Source organism: Fundulus heteroclitus, chromosome 21, assembly GCF_011125445.2.
Source record: "Fundulus heteroclitus isolate FHET01 chromosome 21, MU-UCD_Fhet_4.1, whole genome shotgun sequence".
Taxonomy (NCBI): Eukaryota; Metazoa; Chordata; class Actinopteri; order Cyprinodontiformes; family Fundulidae; genus Fundulus; species Fundulus heteroclitus.
In genome coordinates, this window is record NC_046381.1 from 39,290,819 (window position 1) to 39,296,918 (window position 6,100).

Here is a 6,100-nt window from a genome sequence, read left to right on the forward strand (position 1 = left end):
TATTGTGCGCTTTCACAGCTACATCCAGAAAGAGAAAGTGCTGCTGTGGGCGAAGAAAACACGGAGCATGTCATACCAGGGGTATCCCATAAGGATCTTTGAGGACTTCAGCGCTTCGCTCGCCAAGAAACGGGCATGGTTCAACAAAGTGAAGTCTCTCCTCTACAAGGATATGGTACGCTTTGGGCTCCTCTATCCGGCGCGGCTTCGGATCACTGTTGACGGTCAGTCTCGCTTGTTTGACTCCGCGGAGGAGGCGGAGCGTTTCTACCGTGGTCTCAGCAGTAAGTGAAGACCTGACGTCTCGTCACACACATCTCCTAACTTTCACGGAGCTCCACTATAACTGAACTGTAGGCATTATAGATGTATGGCTGGAGCTGGAGGATTCAGCCCAGAGCTGAACTTAGTTACAGACTCATAAATAAGCTCCTAATATGTAAGTTCCAGTTATGATTATTACAAACGTTTGTGCGGTTAAATATTTGTTCAAGATTTCTTATGAGAAGCACAATTCCGTTTGGGTTCTGTTAAGTATCATTTCTTTTACACTGTCAAATATTAAATGTCAGAGGTGTACACATTTTTATGATTGAGAAGGAAGCAAACTCCTATCAGTCAATCGGTTGTGTAAAGTGGTAATTCCTGCATGCTCATCTGTGTTTCATATGTAAGAATGTTTTCAACCTGAAGGTGTCACTAAGGACATCTTCTGTTGTTGTGTTTGGGACTTTTTTGTTTTTTCAATTTATTTTTAATAGAAGAATATTTTCTTTTTCCATTGACTTGCATGATAGCTTTGTATATGTTGTTGCTGCCTTGCTTCCCATTACTAAACTGACTTAGCTAGGCCACCATTTCATCAGCATTTACAGGACTGACAGTTTAGCACTGATTTCATGATTGACATTAGGCAGAAAGACACAGGGCGAATCATCAGGTTCACGAGCTGGAATGTAAGGGGACTCGGTGGACCTAATAAAAGGGCAAAAGTACTCTCACATCTTAAGTGTATGAAAACAGACATCACGTTCCTCCAAGAAACCCATCTTCGTCTTTGTGAACACATTAATTAACTTCGTCAGTTAATTAATGTGTTCCGCGTTGCGCGTCCGCGCCCCGGAAAACAAAACTTGCAAAATCCGGTCGGGAGAAGGGCGAAAACATGGTTTCCACCAACAAAAGCCTTCAGAGCCGTTCTCTGATGTTCTTTTAATGAAACAATATCAGGTAGATTGGACAACACGGAAGAAATAGCAGCATCAATGCTAACGCTTGCTTCCTCGACGAGCCGCCATTGCTTTCAAAACAGTCTCACGTCATGGTCGCGTCTCCACTACGTCACATCTATGAAACTCCAGCCCTGCGTCCTGATTGGCCAGACCATAAAATTGGTTGGAGAAATCACTTTCTACGGGCGATGTCCCAGATGTATGTGAGTGGAGCTAGGCGGAGCGACATGCAGCTGGCTTCTGTCAGGTTATACCTATATACCTGCCCAAAACTTTTTTTCAATGAATTGGATAAGATTGTTTCACATTTCATTTGGGCAGGAAAGACTCCAAGGGCAGAATACTCAGTATTGCAAAAACCCAAGGTTTCAGGGCATATTAATGGGCAGCCAATATTAAAAAAGTCTCAGACTTCAGGCTGTGCTCCCGGGCAGAGGCTAGGCGTACAGCTCCGCTACAACTCGCGGATATTTTCATAAAAAATTACGCCAAACTCGCTGGAAATCACTCATCTACCCTGCCGATCACTGCATGATAGCCAGCGCCTGCTGGAGTTACGGCCATGTGGTGTTTTTTGACTTATAACCAGACCTCTCAACTTTTATCAAAAGTTAAGAGTGAGATTATGCCAATTTGGGGGCGGGGCTTGTTTGGGGGCGGGGCTAACCGGACCCTGGAAGAGCTGGTGGAGTCATCTCCATCTAATTTTTATCCCACCAGACAATGAAGTAGACATGTATTACTTGTGTTAAAAAGAGAAAGAGACATATTAATACTTTATTGTTCCGTTAATGGATTAAGACATAAAAAATACACAATTGTTCAAATAATACTGAATAAAATTAAGTAGTTTTAAGTTATTGAACGAATTATTACACTGTTACACATTCATCTATGGGTTGTTTATCATTGTAGATCTATAACCTGATTGGTGATTCAGGCTGAGTTTCATCAAGCCTTTATGGTCAACAATTTCCCCTCAGCAGCAACACTGAAGCACATAGAGGTTCCCGCTGCATCTTTACGCATGATCCAGCTGCTGATGTATCCCTCTTTTCAGCTCAATGCACTTCTAGACTGTTACAGTTTATAACCATTATCACCTTTCACAGTGACAGGTTTCTCAGTCAGTCGCCGCGCTGACCAGACAAATCTCTATTGCTCTCGTCAGTGCGCTCTGGGCGGTGAGGTGGGCGGATTTTACCCCCGTGCGCTGCGTGCGACGGATAAAGAATGGGGGAAATGCATAATTACTGTAAAGGGCTCCTATAAAGGGAACAGGGGTACTGACAGGTCTGAGATGAAGCCCCTGATGTTACAAGTTCTTTAAAATGACCCTTAAAAGTGCGCACCTGAATTAAAGCGCGAGGCAGCAGCCCACCGAAGCGCCACTGATTCTATGTTGTTAAAAATAAAATAGCATGAAATACAGCTACTAACTCTCCTATTGACTTTAACTGGCACACGTTGCTACCGATGTGAGGACATTAAACGTAGTGATTCACGTTTTGAATGGTGAACGGTGACAAAAGCACCTGCTCCAAGGGAAAGGAGGGGGGAGAGGAGCAAGCGCGGAGGCACAGAAATACGGTGCATGTAGTTAAAAAATGCAGAATTAATAAAAACGAAACTTATAAACAGACCAAGTGCCGTTTTAAACTGCATCTGGTTAGCAGAACTGTTTTATGATCCAGCGTGCAGCCATCACTGGTTCTGAATGAACCGGTCATCTGGCAGCAGCTCTCCCCCCACCCCCCTCCCCTCCTGTGTACGCGGTACAGGACCTTACCGGCTTACTTTCACCACTGTTAAGACTAAAATTATTCATAACTCTGATCACTCCTCCTGCTGCTCTGTTAACACGAACTGCAGCAGGAATTACTGATGGCCACAAGCTGTGAAAGAAGCCGAAACAGCTCAGCAGAAGGCGGAGTTTTGTCGTCCGCAGCCCAGACGGGCTTTGTGATTTTTATGCGTGAGAAATTCCATGTTTGCGTGTGAAATGTCATGTGTTGCGTGTGAGCGTGTGAAGTCAGTGAAATGCGTGTGTCACACGGTCAATGCGTGAGAGTTGAGAGCTATGCTTATAACCACTTCTACGCTCGACTGTTTACGCGGTCTTGGAGTACTACGGGTACCAGTCCCGGGGGCCTGCGAGGCAGCGGACTCGACGAGCAGCTCACGCCGGTGGAGAGCAAAGCGAAATCGGTGTAGCCGGCCGAAGAAGCGTGGCTGCCGCAGAGGCTTAGCAGCTAAGCTATAGGCTAACCCATTCAGATCGCCGCTATCTTCCATCCTGCTTTTCAACGTCCGCTCACTGGACAACAAAATAGACCATCTGATACTCGAGCTCTCTGCAAAGAGGGAGCTCAGAGACCACTGCGCTCTGATGCTGACTGAAACATGGCTCTACTCAACAATCCCGGACCACGCCGTTAGCCTGGAGGGGCTTGCTACTTTCCGCGCCGACAGAAACAAAATAGTCTCAAGTTTTGCTCTCCGGACATCGAGCTTATTATTATTAGCTGCAGACCTTTTTACCTGCCCAGAGAGTTCACTGTTGTTATCATCACAGCGGTTTATGTTCCTCCCAGGGCAAACACAAAAGAGGCTATGGGTGTTCTCTATCGGACTATCTCTGAGCTGCAATCTGCACACAGAGAGGTGGTTTTCATCATTGCTGGGGACTTTAACCAGGCAAATATGAAAACTGTTCTCCCTCATTTCTACCAAAATGTGGATTTTGCAGCTCGGGGAGAGAACACTCTAGACTTAGTTGACACAAACATAAAAGGTGCATTCAGGGCAGCCCCGCGCCCCCACCTGGGCTCTTCAGACCACCTTTCTGTGATGCTAATTCCTGCATACAGGCCCCTGCTGATCAGAGCAAAACCAACAGTGAGGCAGGTAAGGGTGTGGACTGAGGGAGCAATGGAGGCGCTCCAGGACTGTTTTGAGTGCTCTGACTGGGACATGTTCAAAGCTGCTGCAACTTATGAGGACAAGATCGACATTGATGAGTACGCCATGACTGTGTCAGCCTACATCAACAAATGCATCAAGGATGTCAGCACCACAAAGACCATCATCACCCGAGCCAACCAACGACCCTGGATTACTGTGGAGGTCCGTCAAGCGCTAAAAGCTCGGAACTCAGCCTTCAAGTCTGGTGACAAGGAGGCTCTGAGGACAGCGAGAGTCAACCTGAACCGTGCCATCAGGCTAGCAAAGCGGAACCACAGTCAGAAAATCCAGGAGCTTTTCCATGACGCCAGCAACACCAGGAGCATGTGCAAAGGAATACGGGCGATCACTGAATACAACACGCCCATCAGGAAGACGAGGTCCTCTGCCTTGACACCGCCGACGTGTGGAAGACTCTGAGGAGAGTCAAACGCCGAAAGCCCCAGGTCTAGACTATGTTTTGCTCTCCGGACATTCAGAAACTATGTTTCTGAATGTTTACAGGCCTCCTAAGTCCACATCAAACTTTTTTAAGGATTTTAGTGACCTCTTGTCTGTGATATGTGTTGATTATGACTGTTTAATTATTGTGGGAGACTTCAACTTTCACGTTGACAACCCTGAAGACAGAAGTGCAAAAGAACTGTGTAACACACTTAGAAACTTTGGTTTAACTCAACATGTTAAACAGCCAACACACAAACAGGGACATATTTTAGACCTGATCATCACTAAAGGTCTAAACATTTCACAGGTCAATGTAACTGATGTTGCCTTATCCGATCACTTCTCCGTTACCTTTGAATGTATCATTTCCAGTGACTCATTTAGCCAAAGGGACATCGTAAGAAAACGCACCTTTAAGGACAATGCCACGGAAACTTTTATTCAAGCTTACTTTGCTACTTCAACCTTGGGCTGCAACTCAGTAGATGAGCTAGTAGATAACTTTCAGTCTAAAGTCTCAGACATCATTGACTGCATTGCTCCAGTTAAAGTGAAAGTTGTTTCCAGGAAGAAAAAATCTCCTTGGAGAAATGCTCCAGCAGCTAGAAGTGAAAAAAGGGAATGTCGGAAAGCTGAACGCAGGTGGAGAAAGAATAGACTCCTGGTTCACTATGACATCTATAAAGAGAGACTTTACAGATATAACTTACAACTGAAAAATGCAAGAGAATCTTTCTTCTCTGAGATCATCAAGAAAAACATTAATAATGTTCGTGTCTTATTTTCCACAGTCGACAGGTTAACAAATCCTCCTGTGTCCATGGCTTCAGAACTCCACTCCACCAGGGCCTGCAATGAATTTGCAAACTTCTTTACTGAAAAAATCCAAAAGATTAGAGGATCTGTTTGTACATCCATTCAGTACCAACGTTGTCTCCTACCAGAATTGATTTTGACCAAATGTCCCAATTCAGCCAAATAAACTCCAAAAGCTTAGAGCAGATAATTCAGCAGTTAAGTTCCTCCTCAAGCTGCCTTGATGTTCTCCCCGCAGCTTTCTTTAAAAAAGTTTTACCTGTCATAGCGTCTGAGTTGACTCAGATAATAAACACGTCCCTCCTGTCAGGTGTTTTCCCCCAGTTCCTAAAAACAGCAATTATCAAACCACTGCTGAAAAAGAATAATTTAGACAAACTTCTACTCCAGAACTACAGGCCCATCTCAAACCTCCCCTTTATCAGTAAGATCATTGAAAAAGTTGTATTTCAACAATTAAACACCTTCTTAACTACGACCAGCCGCTTTGATGTTTTCCAGTGTGGCTTCCGTACTCACCACAGTACTGAGACCGCCCTTATCAAGGTGTTTAATGACATCCATATAAATACAGACTGTGGAAGAACCACCGTGCTGGTTCTGTTGGACCTTAGTGCAGCATTGATACTGTCGATCACTCC